Source organism: Cavia porcellus, unplaced genomic scaffold (genome assembly GCF_034190915.1).
Source record: "Cavia porcellus strain 051 isolate PalLab524CR breed Dunkin Hartley unplaced genomic scaffold, mCavPor4.1 scaffold_20, whole genome shotgun sequence".
Lineage (NCBI taxonomy): Eukaryota > Metazoa > Chordata > Mammalia > Rodentia > Caviidae > Cavia > Cavia porcellus.
The window spans coordinates 49,623,722-49,644,370 of NW_026947503.1; the positions used below are offsets into that span (position 1 = coordinate 49,623,722).

At 40.6% G+C, this 20,649-nt stretch overlaps 1 long non-coding RNA gene and 1 other non-coding gene across 3 annotated transcripts; both read left to right on the forward strand.

The window, feature by feature from the left end:
- Positions 1-644: 644 nt before the first annotated feature.
- Positions 645-20,377, forward strand: LOC134471797 (uncharacterized). 2 transcript variants are annotated; one of them, XR_010041456.1, is made up of 5 exons: positions 645-2,527; positions 3,352-3,497; positions 3,729-3,806; positions 15,871-15,983; positions 19,457-20,377. It is a non-coding gene; the product is annotated as an uncharacterized LOC134471797 (long non-coding RNA). The 2 variants fall into 2 exon arrangements; XR_010041457.1 differs by lacking the exon at positions 15,871-15,983.
- Positions 17,597-17,759, forward strand: LOC111758068 (U1 spliceosomal RNA). The gene has a single exon (XR_002792303.1). It is a non-coding gene; the product is annotated as a U1 spliceosomal RNA (small nuclear RNA).
- Positions 20,378-20,649: the final 272 nt, after the last annotated feature.

The following is a 20,649-nucleotide window of genomic DNA, read 5'->3' on the forward strand; positions in this document are numbered from 1 at the left end:
TTTCTTTTTCTTTCGGTACATGAATTGAACTCAGGACCTCACACTTGTCAAGAAGGTACTTTGCCACTGAGCTATATCTCCAGTCCACTGGCAGATTTAATAATCTGTTCTTGTGCTGAATTTCCGGGGTCTGGATTATTATATGTAGATTTATTTTGTTTATGGCTAAGTATAGTTCTATATGCCTCACTTATCTTGTGTCTTCTTTTCTATTGCTTGGGAGATTTTCTGCTGTTTCTTGTACAAATAGATTTTTATGACATTTGTGTTGACTCCTGCTTTTTCTTTTTGTCTTTCATTTTTTATCGGTACCAGGGATCGAACTCACGACTGCCTGCTTGCAAGGCAGGTGCTTATGCCACTGAGCTAAATCCCCAGCCCCTCCTTTTGTTATTTTCAAGAGATCTTTGCTTTTATATTTGCTAGCTGAGATTGTGTTTTTAAGGTCTGAAAGTCTGTCTTCAGTTTCATTCAAGTGATTTTTCCCCTTTTCAATGGAATTTTTAATTTCCTGGGTATCTGTTCTATTTTTTCTATTTCTTTACTGTATTGATTTTTCTCAGCTCCCATAGTCTTTCTATCATCATCTTTTTTATTTATCTCTATTCTAGACTTTCTGATCAGTTCCTTTATAAATGCTGACATTTACAAATCCCTTTATAAATGCTGACTTTTTTTTACCTGAGAGATTATTCCTGAGTTGATTTCCTTTAAAGCCTGATGGATTTGTTTCTTTACTTCAGTTGCTATCATGTCATAAATTTCAGGTGTGTAGGGATGGGGATTTAGCTCAGGGGCATAAGCACCTGCCTTGCAAGGGCATGGTCATGAGTTTGATCTCCAGCACCAAAAAAAAAAAAAAAAAAAAAAGAAAAATAAATTTCAGGTATGTGTCTTCTAATTTATTCTATGTCAATATTTCTTGGAATTGTTTTTAGTGGGTTGAAGATATGAGATTGCATTTTGCTTTTTCGTCTTGTCATTTTCTGGTTATATTTTTAAATTTTGTTTTCTAGGATGATCTTTGTGAGTTTTTGAGGTGGATAACTATATTACCACTGTCAAGATCTCTTTAGGAAAAGTCTTTTCTTCAGGGATGTCTATGTTGGAGATTCTTGATTTGTGTTTGTTCCAAGATTCTACTTTCCCATTTAATTAAGAGTGAGATGTTAGTATCTATTTGGCTAAGTCACCAGTCCTTTGGTGTAGGGCTTTGGTAAGGTTATTACCCCAGAGCTTCCTAGTATTGTTAGAAGAGAGAGCAGCTGATTACAGTAGATATGACCTCCTGGCTAAGGTAGTAAAATTGGCAATAATGATAGCATCAAACACAATTTAGAGACTGACAAGCTGTGGTAACTATTGATTTTGTACTTTAGACCAGAGGAGTAAATCCTATAGTTATAGAACAAAACCAGTAATAAAATTAGGAGGTTGTACACAAAGCGTTTCCCCTTGGTAGAGTGGTTTTACCCTGTGGTGTGGCACTTTAGGTACTTTGCCACTGAGCTATATCTCCAGTCCACTGGCAGATTTAGTGTATAAAACAAATAAAATTGGGAAGGAAATAGAAGCAAAGCTGGAGGACAAATGGTGGTCACACATGGTTTGAAAAACTAGACAAGGAGGTAGAAAAGAAAGAATAAAGGAATGTTCAAGGTATTATCTGAACTTAGTCTTTGGGTTTGGGGGACAGGGTTATCTTTCTGTAGCTGGAGTTCTCCCCCAGCTGTTTAGCAAAGAGAGGAAAAAAAAGAAAGAAAAGGGGAAAAAAGGAAGAAGAACAAAAAAATGGAGCAAAAAGACAAAGGAAAGAGAGAGACACAGAGAGAGGGAGAAAATTGAGAGAAAAGGGAAGGTTGCTGAGTCCCAGCTTTTTTCTGTGCTGAGTCTAGTTTTAATTTCTTGAAGAGTTGCCACACTGATTTCCACAGTGGTTATACCAGTCCACACTCCCATCAACAGTGAGGAAGGGTTCCTTTTCCCCCACATCCTCACCAGCATTTGTTATTCATTGATGTCTTGATAACAGCCATTCTTTCTGAAGTGAGAAGGAATCTCTCACACACAATAGTGATCAAACCCAAGAATTTTGTACAGTTTGCTAAGTACTCTGCCTCAAGCTCAAATTATCATCTCTGAGTGCTAACTCCTATCCTAGTATTTGACTTAATGTAGTGTAATCCACATTATTTCAAAGAAGGGGCTATATAAAGTGCAGGCCAATGAAGTAAGGAAATCACTGTATTTGGTTTGCTCAGTTTTGTGATCAAATTGTCCACAATGTCTTGTGTCCCTCATGTGAATCTCAGGGTTTCTTCTAGGTGTATGACTGTGCTGGATCATTTTGTGTTGCTATAACAAAATATCTGAGATCAGGTACTTCATAAAGTAAAGTGGTTTGTTTGGCTCATGGTTCTAGTGCCCAGAAGTTTTGAACAGCATGATGGCAGCATCCTGGTATCCAAGACCTCCTGGTGGTGCACAACATGGCAGAGAAGCAGAAAGGAAACCAGCCTGCTTTGTGGTAACTGGTCCTCCCACCCTGGACCCAAAACCCACGCGGACCATCCATGGGAGTGGTGGTGACCTAACCCTGCGCAGTAGGTCCCCCTGTTTGAAAGTGCTGCTTCCTTAGTATCACCTCACAGGAGAGCCACTTCCAGCCCACAAACAAACCATGTCCAGGACCTAGCAGTGGTCAAGTCCTCCTGAGCTTTGTCCAGTTTGGCCACGCCAAAAAAGCTAACCAGCAGGCAGCATAGAAACTCACAGGCCCACCTGTGGTTACCCACCCCCCCATCAGCTCCCTGGGGTTACATATGGAAAACTGCATTAGAATCCACCTCCAGCCTTTAGGAATGACTCAGGAACTGATTATTTTGTTTTGAGACAAGGATCTCCCTGTGTAGGCCAGACTGGTCTTGAATTTATAGTGTAACCCAGGTTGGCCTTGAATTTGTGTGGATACACCTGCCTCAACCTCCCAAGTGCAGGGATTATACCTAGCTAGATTGAGACATTGTAACCTTGGAGTGTTGGGTGCTGATTTTGGAAACCCCATCCTACATCAGTGTTTGAGTCTATTTATCTGTTTTTATTTTTATTAGGGTCATGTATCCCCAGGCCTTTCCACTAGGATACATCTCCAGTCTTGCCTTTTTTTTGTTCGTTTGGTTATTTATTTTGAGACAGTGTCATCCTAAATCTTTAAATCATTTAGGCATGGCTCAAATTGGTTATTCTTTTGCTCCAGCCTCCCAGAGTGCTTGGATTGTAGAAATACAACACCATGCTTAGCTAGCTGGCATTTTATTTGCTCTTTTTTCTTTTTCTATCTTTTTGTGCCAGGGTCTTACTATATTGCAGGAAATTTCCCAAGTCAAACTGAAAGGAGGACTCTTCCCACTGAGGAGATAAGAAGGCAGCATTTAATCTTATACCAGCGGACTGCTGAATCTTTGTACCAGTGAACTGTTGTGGAATAGTTCCCAAAGGTAACAGCCCTGAGTTTACAGTTTATGTTCAGATGGCCCCCAAGCCTCATGCAATCATGCAGGCAGCTGATTGTAATGTTTGTGATTGGTTTGCTGTCTAGCACTGGGGTTGGGGTTGGGGTTTTGAATGCTGCACTCGCTCAGGGGTGAGGATCCAGCATACAATGTAAGGGCAGGAAGAAGTAAGTCATGCTTTCCCTCTTTTGCCCTGTTCACTCTTGCTGTTCGCAGCCTCCTTGGACAGCTGCCCCTCAGCACACCACCTTGCCTTAGAGTCAGCTGAGTGTGGACTGAAACCTCAAAAAAACGGTAAGATAAATAAATCTTCCCTTGCTTCACTTTGGGGGATAAGGTGCTTTGTCTCAACAATGAGAGAAAAGGAACCAAGAAATATACCATTTAGAAGTGGATAGTAGAGCCGGGTGTGGCGGCACATGCCTGAATCCTAGCACTTGGGAGGCTGAGGCTGGAGGATCACTGTGAGTTTGAGACCAGCCTGAGCCACAAAGTGAGCTCAAGGCTAGTCTGAACTGCATAGGGAGGCCCTGTCTCAAAAAGACAAAAAAAAAAAAAAAAAAAAAAAAAAAAAAAAAGTGAGAAGTAGGAAGCAAGTGACAAAAGTTACATAATTGGTTACACTCGTTGAGTCCTATATTGACAGGCAGGCTAACCTTAGACAGATTTGTGGAAAGAAAGTAATGTTTTATCATAATATAGAAACATTCCAGCAACTAAGGGAGGGGACCCTTACAGGACAGGCATAGTGAAAAGTGTCCTTAACTAGCCCAGGGTGCTTTAAGGTATAGACAATTACTGACTCAGTGCTTATCAGAGATATGCAGTTGGGTTTTAGACATTGTCAATTGAATGTAGCAGAAATTTGGTCAGAGACCTTCAAGGGATCTCTAATTTGTTTCATGAAATAGATATAAACTTGCTATAAATGTGTTATTACATTATAATTGTGTCCCAACACCTATGTGGTTCAGGCTGGTCTTGAGCTCATTTTGTAGCCCAAACTTTCAATGATCCTCCTGCTTCAGTCTCTTGAGTGCTAGGGTTACAGTGTTTTTGTTTTTATTTATTTGTACTTTTTTTTTTTTTTTGCACTAGGAATCAAACTCATGACTTTATACTTACCAGGCAAGTACCTGAGCCACTGAGCTAAATCCCCAGACCTTTATTTGTACTTTTTTTTGATTCAGAGTCTTGTTATTGTTACAGGCAGTTGAGTTAGAAATATTACAGGCAGGCAGATACAGCTGGTCCCTCAAAGGAACCAGTGCAGAAGACCAGGTTATCTTGCAATCTAGAAGACAGACAACTCTGCTGCAGGCCAGATCTCAAGACAAAAGACAAAACAAATGCATCCACACCCTAAATACAAACATCAAGGATTGATGTTCTAAATAGGTGTCAATTACCTTGATTGATCCTGATTTAATTGAATTTACCTGAATAATTATACTCATAAGCTTATTGAATGACCATAGTTCTGTCCTACCTCATACCCACCTGCTTTGCAAATTCCTACTTTTTCCCACCTCATGGTTTTGCTCTATAAAAGTTTCTAGAAAAGACCCACTTGGCTTTAAGCAAGGTAAATTGGGCTGGCTGAGGAGCTGATGTTTAATCTTTGAAGCAACGTGGTTGCTGTTTCCTCACCCAGTGACTCCCAGAAAAGCATAGTTGAGCCAGGCAGGATGGAGAGCCATGCTCCATGCTGATGGCTGGGATTGAGCCTCAAAATAAGAGGCTATTGTTATAGGGGAATGAAATTTCCAACCTACTATATGTCTGTTACAAGTTCATTTTCTCTAAAATTGAAGAATGGTTTTTTGGAACAACTGAGGTTAAGAGCAGAAATATTTATTGAGAGAAAGAAAGCTTCTGTCTGACAGAAAGACAGAAGGGGTCCCAAGTGGGTTACCAAAGATTCTGTCTTTTCTCAGGATTTTTTTTTTTTTTTGTCTTTTTTTTTTTTGTCTTTTTGAGACAAGGTCTCTTTATGCAGTTCAGGCTGGCCTTGAGCTCCCTTTATAGCCTAGGCTGGTCTCGAACCCGCAATGATCCTCCTACCTTAACCTCCTGCGTGCTGGGCTTACAGGCGTGAGCCACCATACCCTGCTTGGCTTTTCTTGGGATTTTTATAGAGTGAAACCAAGAGGTGAAGTGGGTTTAAAGTGGGGAAAACGGAACTCACAAGGCAAACAGGCATGAAGTGGGACAGAACTATGGTCAGCCAATAAGATTAATTATTCAGGTAAAATTGGGGACAAATTAGGTACAAATGGGGAAGCAAGTCACCTAGCAAGCAACCATTCTTATAGTATAGATCAGTGACTCTTCCTGTAGGGGATTGGGATGGTGACTCCTGGCTTCGCAAGGTAATCCATACCTAATTCCTAAGGATTATACTTAGGGTGTAGTTGCATTTCTTTTGCCTTCTGTTTTGAGATCTGGCCCACAGCAAGAGGTGTGTGTCTCCTCCAAGGTCACCAGACATCTGGTCCTCTGTGCCAGCTTCCTTGAGGGCCTATCCCTTTCTGACAGCCTATAATATTTCCAACTAGCTCAGCTGCCTGTAGCATCACCATGGGTTGCACTGGAAGTGGTCGATTCAAATTAACTCACTAGAATTCCAGTAACTTCTCCATGGGATTGCAAACATAAACCTTGCAGACTGAGATGAGATCTGGGAAAGGGCTCTCTTAATTGTTTGTCTCACTAAACCACTAAGCATTTCCTGTACCCTACTTGCCTATAAACAATTCTAAACTAAGAGGCCTTGTGGCAACCTACTCAGGACCCCTCCTGTCTCTTGGGAGCTATTCCTATTCCCTAATAAATTTGTTCTACTCTCTCTCTCTCATTTTTTTTTTTTTTTTTTTTGTCTTTTTCCTTTTTACCGGTACCAGGGATTGAACTCACGACTGCCTGCTTGCAAGGCAGGCACTTATGCCGCTGAGCTAAATCCCCAGCCTCTCTCTCTCTGCCTCTCTCTCTCTCTCTCTCTCTCTCTCTCTCTCTCTCTCTCTCTCGTACTGGGGATTGAACTCATGACTTTATGCTTGCCAGGCAGGCACTTACCACACTGAATTAAATCCCCCACGCTTTGTTTGTTTGTTTGGAGAGAGGATCTTGCTATGTGATTCAGACCTTAAACTCAATATGTAGCTCAGGCTGGCTTTGAATTCTTAGAGATCCTCCTGCTTCAGCCTCTGGTGTGTTGGAATTACAGATGTGGGCCATCACCACCAGCTAGAACCCTTTTATAACCATAAACTAACTGTAAAGTTGTGCCTGGTCTCATTCCTATTTGTGATGCATATTTTCAAGGATAAATAGCACAAGCTGTTTCATGACCTCAAGGGTATAGTTTAAAGATATATGTATATTACTTGCAGAACCCAAAATGTAGCTGTTTATGCTTTTAGAAGTTGAAATTCAAAAGTATTTTCTTAAAATAGATGGAATTCGGCTTGCCCTGCAATTTTCTGGAAGAAAACTTGTTATCAATTTCAGACAATCATTGTGAAAAGAGCTCTCTGATTTTGAGTAGGATGAAAATTCCATCCCATGGGCATCACTCGGTAGGGGGGGTGCAGGGCAACGCAGTCCCTAATGTCAAACTGTGTGAGCCATGGTGGGGGGGTGGGCACAGGGCAAGCCCTTACATACAGGAGGAGAGACAGTGAAGCCAGGCCGGAGGGAGGAGGGCTGGCAGGTGCTGTCTGAGCAGTGCACAGCGCACTGGGCAGAGCCACTGAAATGATGCTCAGATACATGCCAGGAGGCTGTGGGAAGGTCGGGCTCCCCTCTGCTGTCCAGAAGAGACTTGAGATGGATCGCAGGGGGAATGCACATGCTCAGGTTGCAACTCAGTGTTGTCAAAAACCAGAAAAGCCTCCTGACCTTGACGATAAAAGCTCACTATTTTGTATTGGAAGGTTATCTTCTATTTTTAAAGTTCTTTCACATTTTATGACACCAAATGTAACTCTGTAAAAACTAAAATTTTTCTTGTCGTCTTTGGAATTCAAATCTGCTAATGGCTCAACCCAAAGTCTTTCAAATGTCTTTCCAAAGCCAGTGAATTTAGTGGATGGGTGCCTTAGTCTGTTTTCCATTGCTACAAGGAGATGTTTAAAACTAGATCATTTATAAAGAATAATGGTTCAAGGGCCAGAGATATAGTTCAATGGCATAAGCAAGTGCAAGTGCACTTGCCTGGCAAGTGCAAGGTCATGAGTTCAGCCCTCAGTACCCTCCCCCCACAATGACACAGCACAAGTATGGCTAGCCAGGCATGGTGGCACATGTAATCCCAGCACTTGGAAAGCTGAGGCAGAAAGATGGCCTCAAGTTCAAGGCCAGTGTGGGCTACGTAGTGAGTTCAGGGTCAGCCTGAACTACACAGCAAAACCCTATCTAAACAATAATAAACAAGTGTGCCTGAGACAGCTCCTGGGTGTTTTGTTCTGTTTCCCTGTGCAAGGGCTCCAACCCAGGGCACAGAGCGAGCCATGCAAATGCTTTACCTATGAGCTTCACCACCAGTGTAGAATCCCTTAAGGAAGTTACATTTGATTCATTCACCCAAGGATACTTGAATCCCTTCCTGAGGGATCTGCTCCCCTAACCTAGACATCTCCAAAGGCCCTACATCCAATCCTTTTTTTTTTTTTTCTGTCTTTTTCTTTTTTTATTGGTACCAGGGATCAAACTCATGACTGCCTGCTTGCAAGGCAGGCACATATGCCACTGAGCTAAATCCCCAGCCCCCCTACATCCAATCCTAACAAAAGACTTTGAGGATTCAGTCCCTAACATATCAAATCCAGGGGACATAGCCAAACCAGAACAGTGGCAGCAACCTGCATTTTATTTTCAGGGTGACCAGTATTGAGATGGGTCCTTTACTTGATGCTCTGGCCCACTGTATAGTCCAGCAGGTTATAGTTAGTTCTAGATGCAGGATATTGTCTAAAAGAAATTGGTCTTGGGTGTAGACTTGAGGGTTTATAAGCATAATAATTTACAGACCTGTGTGCATTTTGTAAATTTATTCTGGTTTATTCTAATAAAATTTATGTTCCTGTGTTTTTAGGGGTGGGGCAGTGATTCCTCAAAGGAAAGCAGAAAGATTGATATTAGGGTTGTTTTCCAAGTTAATATTTTTCATTCCCGAGATACATAAGGGCCACCAGTGGTGTGACAGTGGTTGGACAGAGGCGGGGATGACAAAATAAACTCCTGGGTTAGGTGATGAGCTATTACTCTTCCTAGCAAGGCATGTTTCAGCATCAGGAGACCACGATCAAACCCTAAAAAGCAGGATGTTTACATGAGATGAGAGCTTGTGACCAAGACAAAACAACCCTCAAAAAGCTTCATGAGTTAGCTGAAAAATCACCAATTTTGGAGTCACAGTTCGGTAGTGCCTTATAGTTTGGTACTACATGTGCTGATAACATCTCTAAGGAGCAGGTTATGATGTCAGTCACCTGGAATCCTGAAGGCTGTTTTTGCTGAGCACATTAACTCTCAGGCCTATAAATGTCTAATGGGAGACTAAAGTGGGATTAAAGGCTTTGCATTCTCTGTCTATCCCCTTTGGTATTTTAACCCTTGAGTCAGATTCTACTCATCTAGGCACACACACATGCCAAAAAATACAAGGTCTGGCTGAGTGTGGTGGTTCAAGATTGTAATCGCAGCCCTTGGCAGGCTGAGGCTGGAAGACCAGCATGAATTCAGGGCCAGGCTGAACTACATATGAAACCCTATCTCAAAGAACAAAACAAAACAAACAAACCAAAATCCAATAAATAAATAATTTTAAAAGGTCTGAGCTTGAGACCATACTCCTGAGATAAATAAGACACACATGTATAAACATCATATTGTCTCACTAGTGTGAGAAGCTGAAAGAAACAACACATGTATTTACTAACTGATTTCTCTGAGTTCAGTGAAGAGAAAGATCTGCGCTGGTGTTGTTTGGACAACTGAATGCAGAGGTCTTGTGCTCTGAGTGAGTGATATGTGGGTGACCATGTCCAATGTCTGCACCATTGTTGCCCCTGTTTGAAGTGCTTTGAAATGTTGTTTTAGTTTTTTTTTCTTCTTTTCTATTTGAAATAAAATGGATTTGAAAAACACATGAATAAACAAAAAAAGGTCTGAGCTGGGGGTAGTGGCACAGGGCTATAATTCAAGCACTCAGGGGACTGAGGCAGGAGGATCGCCTCAATTTGGAGGTCAGCCTGGACTATACCATGAGGTCAAGGTCAACCTAAACTACACAGTGTGACCTTGTTTCAAAAAACTAAACCAAAGAATCGAACAAAAGTACATACATACATACTAAAATGTTCTGCCCAAGACTATGATTTGCCTCTGGAGTTGGCCTGTGTTTATTGTGTTTTTCAGACCTCCAGCATGAAAGGTCTTCAGCCCTACTGGGTGATTGTGCCAGGTACACAAAATTTTACCAATCTCTAGAACAAGTTGACCATGAACATCTGGAGATCTAAGTCTACAAAAAGGCACACCTTTTGAAACCATGTTGCTGATCAGTGAAAATTGTTGGGGTTTAGCTCACCCCCCAGCAAATCAAATCAAACCTGCAGCTCTGGGAGCAGCAGCTTGAACACTCTCTCAGTTAATTACTTGCTCCCCTCAGTGAACACTCCGGTTTGGCTTCAGCTCCTTTGCCCTTCCCCCCAGCAATAGAGAAAATACTTTTTGCAAAAGCAGTGCCTACTTTCAATTTCTAGCACCAAAAATAAGAATTTCCGTACATGCAGATTATGGCACTTGCCTGGGGAATGAATGAGGAAGTTGCATCAGGGGTTGGCATCCAATCATCTGATAATCTCTAGAGCATTGCTTAAACCTGTAAATCATATCTGTAAACACAATCAATAAATCCCCCAGGGCCAGGGACATAGCTCAGCGGTTACAAGCGCCTGCCTGGCAAGTGCAAGGTCGTGAGTTCGATCCCCAGTACCAAAAAAAAAAAAAAAAGTTCCCCAGTCAATTTTGGGTCACAGATTGTATCCTTCATTGATTTTTTTTTTTTTTTTTGGTATTGGGGATCAAACTTATGACCTCACACTTGCCAGGGAAGCACTTGTGCCACTGAGCTAAATCCTCAGCCCTCCTTCATTGTTTTTATGAACAAGAGTTTAAAAGCTGGGCAAGTTAAAGTTCAAGGTAAATTGGTATGAGTGAATTGCATCATGTTACTTCATTGCCTTTCTGTGATAGAACTTTGAGTTTTGTTTGGTTTTGTATTTTTGAGACAGGGTTTCCTAAGTTGGTCAGGCTGACTTTGAACTTGCTATATATCCCAGTTGGACTTCAGATTGAGGCAATCCTCCTGCTTCTGCCTCCAGGCAAGGGCTACCATACCCAGCTTGTGACAACAATTTTAGTACAGGATCTACAACTAGACAAGGGACTAAATGGGGGAAAACAAACCGTATGATTCAAAGTGAATAACCCCCTAGTTATGTGTAGTTACCCAATGACTACATTGCTCAGGTTTGTTTTGTTTTATTTTGAACTTTATTTTGGAAAGTCAAGGATCAATAAGAAAAGTGGATGAGAAGGGAACTAAATTTATCAAACAATTGTCTCACTTTCCTATCCAGGAACAGTCAGAGTTCCTATTTATTTACTTAGGTACTGGAAATTGCACATAGGGCCTTTGCACTGAGTTGCATTCTCAGCTCTTTTTATTTATTTTATTTTATATATTTATTTTGTCTTTTTGAGACAGGGTCTCTCTCTACCTTTCAAGCTAGGCTTTAGCTCACTTTGTAGCCCAGACTGGTCTTGAATTTGTAAGAACCCTCCTGCCTCAGCCTCCTGAGTGCTGGGATTATAGATGTGTGCCTCCCAGCCCTTTTAAAAAAACTCTTTTGAGACATGGTGTTGCCAAGTAATATGAGGCTGGATTTGAATTTGTGATGCTTCTGCCTCAGTAGCCCAGGGGGCTTGGATTATAGGCATGTGCTGCCACATTTGGCAATGTAGATTTTTAAAATAGATAACAGAGTGTGTTCTATTATTTCATAATATAGCATGATTTATACTTAAATCGCATGTTTGAAAGAGTATTGCTGCCGGCCGTGATGGTGCACATTTGTCATCCCAGGACTTGTTAGCCTGAGGCAGGAGGATCACGGTGAGTTTGAGGCCAGACTGAACTGCATATCCAGACCCTATCTCAAATTATAAAAACAAAAATAAAGAGTATTGCCATTAGTTGAGCATGGTGGCACACGCCTATAATTACAGCACTTGGGAGACTGAGGTAGGAGATTGTGTATGAGTTCAAGGTCAGCCTGGGCTACATAGTGAGTTCAATGACAGTTTAAATTACAAAGTAAGACCTGTCTCAAAAAAAGAAGCCGGAAATTATTATATTATTACTGTCATTATTATCATTATTATTTTGAACTTGTCTCACTGTGTAGTTCAGGTTGGCCTTGAACTATGTAGCCCAAATTGTCCTGGAACTCTCAGCCATTCTCTTGCCTCAGCCTCCCAAGTGCTGGGATTACAGGTGTGCGCCACCACACCCAGCATTCTGAGGCTGATTTTTTAATCAAAATCCTTTCTACAAAGAGAATGCTAGTTTCAGTGGTGAATATTATTAAACTTTTATTGAAGAAACAACACACAATCACACATAAACTCCGAAACGGAGGAAGAAAGGTTTCACAATTTGTTTTATGTGGCCAACATAACTACAAAACAGACAAATATATCACAAAAATAAATAAGTCATAGATTAATATTATTTGAGAACACTGATTTAAAAATTCTTTTTTTGCTGGCATGGTGGAACATGCCTCTAATTCTATCTATTTAGGAGGCTGACTCAGGAGCCCGGTTGGGCAAGTTAGCAAGAATTTGCCTCCAAATTAAAAGAACTCTGCTTCTTAAAGAGGCCATCTTTCTTCCAGTGAATGTGTTTGGCACTGGAAGAAAGATAGCCTCTTTAATAAATGATGCTGGGAAAACCGGCTCTACACATGCCAGATATAAACTGGGCACATATCTTTCACCATGCACTAAGCTAAAATGGATCAGAGATCTTAATATTAAAATTAAAATTAAATATTAATATTAAATTGAATTGGATCAGAGATTTTAATATTAAAACAGAAATATTAAATCTGCTGGAAGGTAGAGTAGGTAAAAACCCAGATTGCACAGGAACTATCACAAAGAATCAACAACTGGGATCTCACCCTACTAAAAAGCTTTTGCATAGCGAGAGAAGGCACCAACAGAGTGAAGAGACAACCCACCACATAGGAGAAAATGTTTGCCAGCTGCTCCTCAGATAAAGGATTACTATCAAGAACATGTAAAGAACTCAAAAGAAATCAATCCTCCCAGATTTAAAGGCCCAATCTAAAACTGGACATCTGAGATACATACCTCTTAAATGAAGAAATACAAACAGCAAACAAATATGTGAAAAAGTGTTCAACATCACTGGTCAATCGAGAGATACAAATTAAAACAACACTAAGATTCCATCTCACCCCAGAATGAATGACTATTACCAAGAAATCAACCAATAATAAAAGCTGGAGAGGCTTTGGGGAAAAATGTACCCTTCTCCGCTGTTGCTGGGAATGTAGACTGGTGCAACCACTATGGAAATCAGTGCGAAGATTCCTCAAAATCTAGGATTAGTAGTCCCATTCAACCAAGGTATTCCCCTTCTGGGTATGTTTCCAAAAGAATTAAAAACATCATACCACAGCAATATATGTGCATCCATGTTTACAGTATCACAATTTGTAATAGCTAGATCTTGGAAACAGTCTAAATGCCTATCGACTGACAAATGGATAAAAAAGATGTGATATTTTTTATATAATGGAGTACTGCCCAACCATAATGAAGGGTAAATTTGAGACTTTTATAGGTAAATGGATACAACTTGAGTGAAATAAATAAGATACATTTGTATAAACACTGTATTGTCTCAGTGTGAGAAGCTGAAACACTGTATATCTATCTATATATAAAAAAACTAATTAACTACCCTGGGGTGGTGGCTCATGCCTGTAATCCCAGCACTCGGGAGGCTGAGGCAGGAGGATCGTTGCAAGTTCAAGACCAGCCTGGGCTACAAAGTGAGCTCAAGGCCAGCCTGAATTGCATAGCGCGAGACCCTGTCTCAAAAAAGACAAAAACCAAACCAAAACAAAAACAAAAACAAAAAACTAATTAACATAGTTATACTACTAATTTCTCTGAGTTCCCTGAAGAGAAAGATTTGTGCTGGTATCATTCAGACAATTGAATGCAAATGTCTTGGGATCTGGGTGAATGATTTGGGGATGACAATGCATAATGTATGTACCATTGTTGCCCTGATTGAGGTGTTTTGAAATTTTTAGTTTTTTTTTCTTTTTTTCCCTTGAAATAAAATGGATTTGGAAAAAAAAAGAACTCAGAATGTAACTCAGTGGTAAAGGGTTTGCCTTCATGTGCAAAGGCCCTGATTTTGATCCCTAATGCCTGGGTGGAGTTGGGGGAGTTCATGGGATGCCTGCTCCTTCAGGGCTACTTAGGAGTAGTATGCGTCTGAGCTCAGACATCGCAGCACTTAGAGGTTACTGCAGCCACAGTCCTTAGAGGATAAGGTATTGCAAGCTGGTAGCCAACCACCGTGGCATCATCTAGATGTTGTTGGTTTTCAGACATGCAGAATGAAAGAGTATGGCTTTAGGAGGTTTCCAGTCATATTGCAGAAGAAGACCTGGGAAGCCAAGCAAAAATGTGTAACAGGGTTTTCCTTCCAGGGGCCCATAGCTGGTAGTGTATGAAGCTGAGAGTGAAGTTGAAGGTGCAGTAGAGAACCCAGGAAGCTGGAGTGTCTGCCACGGAGACCTGTAGCAGTAAAAGGAGCCAGCCGGAGACCACACAGGCGGCTACCAGCAAGGCCCTGAGAGCCGGACTGCCAGGTCCTTTGCAGTTTACCTCTTACCACAGCATGCCCCAGACACTGGATATGCAGACTCAGGATGTAATGTTGACCCTGCTAGGTTTAGGACGTACCCTGATATAATTTCTGTCTGTTCCCCTAATTCTCCCTTTGGAATGGGAATGTTTACCCTACGTCATTGTGTGTCAGAAGTGTATAACTTTCTTTTTGATTTTCACAGAGGATGCTGGCTAAGAGTTTGGCTCTTAGAGGAGACTTTGAACTTGTACTTTTCAGCAGTGCTGTAAACTGTTAAAGTTTTGGCCACTCTTAAAGATGGGCTAAATGCACGTTGCACAATGAGAGGGACATAAGGCTTTTTGGGAACGGGGGGAATATTTTGGTTCAGATCAAGTCCTCCAAAAGTGTTATGTTTGGAAGTGAGACTTGGTTGGAATGGCAGGTCACTGGGTCATGACTTGGAAGGGTGTATTATCTTTTCTAGGTCCTCTCTTCTCTGCTTTCTGACCACTACACTGTGAACAACTTTCTTCTGCCATTCCATTCTTTTTCTTCTACCACAAAAATAATCTTTATTTCTTTTAAAAAAAATTTTGCATTAGGCTGGGGATTTAGCTCAGCGGCATAAGCACCTGCCTTGTAAGCAGGCAGTCGTGAGTTCAATCTCTGGTACCGATAAAAAGGAAAAAGACAAAAAAAAATTGCATCTTAAATAAAACCAAGCAAAATAAAACAGAATAAAGCAATCAAAACAAAACAGTGTCAGTGATATAGGACTTCAAAACAAGATACTAGGGCTGGGGATTTAGCTCAGTGGCAAAAGCACCTGCTTGGCAAGTATGAGGTCATGAGTTTGATTCCTGGTACCACAAAACAAAACAAGATATTAGGAAATCAACAATGGCTATCATAATGCTTCTTGTTGTCCTCAAAATAGCTGCCCATACCATCAGACATAGGAAAATTAAACAAAACAGAATAGAACCAATAAAAACAAAACAATGAACAATACAGAACTTCAAAACAAGATAACAGTAAATTCAAAATAGCTACCATAATATATCTTCTTATACTTGAAATAGCTACCCATGCTATCAGATATAATAAAATCAAACAAGACAAAACAGAATAAAACCAAACCAAAGAATGAATGCCATGCCATTCTGCTATGTGTTGTCTGCATTAGAGCTGGCCAACCACAGATCAGACTTAATGAAACCTCCTTTAAATTGCAGGTATCAGGTATTTTGTCTTAGTGACAGGAGCTGGCCAACCACAGATCAGACTTACTGAAACCTCCTTTAAATTGCAGGTATCAGGTATTTTGTCTTAGTGACAGGAGCTGGCCAACCACAGATCAGACTTACTGAAACCTCCTTTAAATTGCAGGTATCAGGTATTTTGTCTTAGTGACAGAAGGTGACTAAGACACCCTCTGCCCCCGGCTTACAAGAGACAAATGGAGAAAGAAATGATACAATAATCAATACAAAGCTTTAAAGGTGTGTATATTAAGAACTCTGAAAGTGTGCGTGATCCTGCTTGAATTGATTTCACTATAGAGAATTTATTCCACTCAACAAATATTTGCTGTATATTATTTCTGTGTCAGGCACTGCTCCAAAACTCAGGGATTTAAAACAAGGCCTGGCAGTCCCACCACAGTCACCTCATTAAAATTGAGCTGCATCTGCTGCTCTCCGTGGTTCTGAACCCTCAAGATACAACTTAGAATTTGATTTTTAGCACCTCAAAAAATAATAATAGTTGGGTGTAGTGGTGCATGCCTGTAATCTGAGGACTTGAGAGGATGAGGTAGGAAGATCACTATGAATTTAAGGTTAGCCTGAACTCCTTCTAAAAATGTTTTTAGATTTACTTATTTATTTATTTATTTTGAGACAGAGACTCACCTATGCAGTTCAGGCTAACCTGGAATTCACAGAGCTGGTCTCAAACTTGTGATCCTCCTGCCTCAGCCTTTCAAGTGCTGGGATTACAGACATGTGCCACCACACCCAGTATTTGGTTTTTGTTTCTGTTTTATTTTGGATACAGGTTCTTACTTTGTAGTTCAGGTTAGCATTGATTTCACTATATAGCCCAAACTAGCCTTGAACTCTTGGTAATCCTCCTGCTTCAACCATTCAAGTTCTGGGATTGCAGGTGGGCACCACTATGCCCAACTCACTTCCTTAATGGTTTTTTGAAGTATAGTTGTGTGTGTGTGTGTGTGTGTGTGTGTGTGTGTGTGTGTGTGTCTGATGCTTTGAGGCAAGGTCCTGCTATTTAGCATAGGCCCCAGATTGGCCTTAAACTCATAGTAATCTTCTTGCTCTGGGAAGACAGTTTTTTAAAATTTTATGATATCCAGTTTTTCTTTTGTTTCTTATGCTTTTGATACCATCTAAGAAACTATTGCCTAATCCCAGGTCATGGAAGATTTCTATCTGTGTTTTCTTATAAATATATTACAGTTTTAGCTCTTACATTCAGATATTTTATTAATTTTAAGGTAATTTTTGGTAAATGGTATTAAATGCCATTCTTCATTTTGTAAATGGTATAAAACACCAAATTTGTTTGTATGTAGATATCTAATCTACATACAAGCAGCACTTGTTAAGTGGCTGTTTTTTTCTCATTTAATCATTTTCTAATCCTTTTAAAACTTACCCTGGCTGCGCATGTTGGCACACACATGTAATCTCAGCATTTGGGAAACTGAGGCAGTTTTGCTATGAATGAGGCCAGCCTATAGTGAGACCCTGTCTCAAAAACAACAAAACAAAATAATTGCTCTTAACTGTGAAGGTTCATTTTTTGGTTTTCAATTCTATTCCATTGATCTGTACATCTATCCTTACGTCACTACCACACTGCCTCTGTAACTACAGCTCAAAGTCTTTTTCTCTTTTATTTTGTTTTATTTATTTATTTTTTTGAGACAGGGTCTCACTACCTAGTACAGGCTGGCCTTCAACTCACTTTGTAGCACAGCGTGGCCTCAGACTCCCAGCAATCTTCCTGCTTCAACCTCCTGAGCGCTGCAACTACAGGCATATAATACCACGCCCAGCCTTTAGTTTAAAGCCTTATTGAAATATCCATGCAGATATTTGCCTCGCAGGGGAGACACCATGATCACGATGGTGGTTTTCCCACAGCGAGGCTCATCCATTGCACTCCGGATGTGCTGACCCCTGTGATTTCCTCAAATGCAGAAAACTTGACTGCATAATTTGTGGTGGTGGTGGGACTGGGTTTGCATTTTACCCTGGCAACCTAAAGGTCAGAAGTCACACTTGCCCTCGGTGTGGTGGTGTACACCTGTGATCCTAGCATTCAGGAGGCTGAAGCAGGAGGATTGCTTCAAGTTCAAGGCCAGCCTGGGCTACAAAGTGAGTTCAAGGCCAGCCTGAACTGTATAGTGAAATCCTGCTTCAAAAAGACAAAACAAACAAACAAACAAACAAACAAAAAATCCACAAAAAACAAAAATAAAACAATCCAAGCAATATTTACAAAATTGAGGGTGAGGGGTAGGGGTTCACTTTCGTGATAGAGTGCTTACTTAAGACCTTGATCTCCATCAGTGCTTAAAAAAAAGAAAAAAGAAAAAGGTTAGTGTCTTAATGACTTTTCTTGTTGCAGAGACAGAATACCCAAAACCCATGAATTAAGGGAGGAAAGGCTTAGTTAGCTCACAATTTGTAGAGGTTTCAGTCCATAATCAGTAGGTTCTGAGGCAGGGCAGTGTGAGAGAGTGGTATCACAGAGGAGAAACAGTTCACAGTGGGCGGAAGGCAGCAAAGCAAGCAAAGGGCCTTAACAGCATCTGCTGCCTCTTTTACCTTATCCAAACTACCTAGGGCAGGTAGCATTCACACCCTTAATCTTAGTACCCTTGAGCCTATGGTATTGCACTTTGAGTTAATCCCAGCCACCTCTGAAAAAGCCCCACCTATAACTGCATGGGACTGTGGGGGTACATCTAGACACAGGCTATAACCAGTGTATATGTGTGAGAATTTAAACACAGAGCGTCCTGTGTGCCAAGTATGTGCTTTCCACACATCTATACCATAGGTCCTGAAAAACTTATTTACTTAATTAATTAATAGTCTTGAGGCTCAAGCCTTGGGCCTTGTATATGCTAGGCCAGTTGTGGTGAACCTAGCATGTGTGCCACAGTGGGCTGTTTGTATCATTGAAAGCTGTTGTGTTAGCCCATGCTCTAACAGAAAGTTACACCCCCAATTCATAAAATTATGTTTAGCTGGTATGGTAACATATTCCAGTAATCCAACACTTAGCTGGCTGAGGCAGAAGGATGGCCTGAATTTGAGGCCATTCTTGACTACATAGTGAGTTCAAGACCAGTCTGAACAATATGTCTCAAAAAACAAAACACTATCTCCCCAGTTATACATTTAAACCTTCCCTTTTCTAGTATTTTAAAGCAGAATACTATATTTGAGCTTAATAAACCTTAAACCTACATATATTTTCAGGGCATCACCTAACCTCCAACAACCCTCTTGAAGAGGTTAGGTATCTTTTATGTGACAACTATGTACTTGGGAATTAGAAGAGATTGTGTTTTGTGTTTTGTTTTAAACCAGTACTCAACAGCACTACCTGCTGGTGAAATGTAATACTAGTAGAAAGAAAGATTTTCACATTTCGATGAATACAGGAAACTTATTGGTAACTTCCCAAGATTAAAGAATGCAAGATTCAGGGAATGTAAACACCTCATCAACTGAGAGGTATTTGGCTAAAACATTACCTACTATTGCAAACTAAAGTTGCTCTAGGTGCTTTAAAATAAGAACCCTTCCATGGGAAAGTCACTTGTCCTACTCTCAAGCCACTGGAGTTAAACTACATCAGTTCTGTTTCTGGGCTTCAGCACTTAACCAACTCTTCTTTCTTTCTTTCTTTCTTTTTTTTTTTTTTTTTTTTTTTTTAGGGTACCAGGAATTGAACTGAGGACCACATGCTTTCCAGGCAGACTCTATGCCACTGAACTAAATCCCCAGCCCCTAGTACTTACCTTCTTGGGGGAAAGTTAGTTAGCTCCTTTTGTAGTTTCTACCTCTGAAAACTGCTGACACATGTTTCACAGGGTTTTGAGAGAAGCAAAAGTAGTGGAGAATATGGATAAAGTACTGTGCTTGATACTTGAACATGGTGATCAACAATAGTGATGTTGGTTTTATTTATTTTTTTTTTAAACAGGGTCTTGCTATGTTGTTCATTCTGGTCTTGGACTCTCTTATGTAGCCTAGGCTGGCCTTGAACTCATGGCAATCTTCCTACCTCAGCCTTCTGAGTGCTGGGATTACAGGTGTGTGCCCACCATGCCCAGCAGACAGTGCCATTTGTTTGTCTGTGGTACTGGGATTTACACCCAGACCTTTGCACTGAACCACAGGTCCAGGATTTCTTTGTATATTGAGACATGGCCTCCATAAATTGTTAAATTTCCCTGGCTGTTTGAATTTGTAATCCTCCTTCATCAGTCTCCCAGGATGCTGGGATTAAAGATGAATGCTGACCAGGAAGCAGCAGCAACCTCCTGTGTACACTGAGTGGCTGAGTCTGGAGAGAAGTTTTCACCACCCCACCCCAACCAGTTGATTCAGAGGAATGCAAGATTAGAAGATAGCAAATGAAGTAAAGGAAAAACTTAATGCTTGTAGGACTGACTTTGCAGACCTAAAGCCGGTAGACTGAGCATCTATTTAGAGGACAACAATATGCAAAATAGTATCTATTATGGAATTCCTACTGTCTTGTTTTTGCAAATATCATCTTTATTGTTTAGTTTTGTTTCATTTTATTGTTTTGTTTTATTCCCTTTAAAAAAATAAAGGTGTGTGCACCATGACTGGATAGTGATGAAATTATTTTATTCATAATCAGAGGAACTGATATTGAATCTAAATTTCTCTGACTTCAGTGTCTTTTTTATTTTTGAGGGAAGTGCCAGGGACTGAGCCCAGGGCCTCATACATACTAAGCAAGCTCTCTAGCACTGAACAACCCTGCCAGGCCAGTGCCAATTTCTTTATTTATTGTTTTAAAATCCATTTTATTTAATCATAAAAAGAAAAGAAGAAGAAAGAGGAGCAGGAGGAGGGGGAGGAAGGTAAGAAGAAG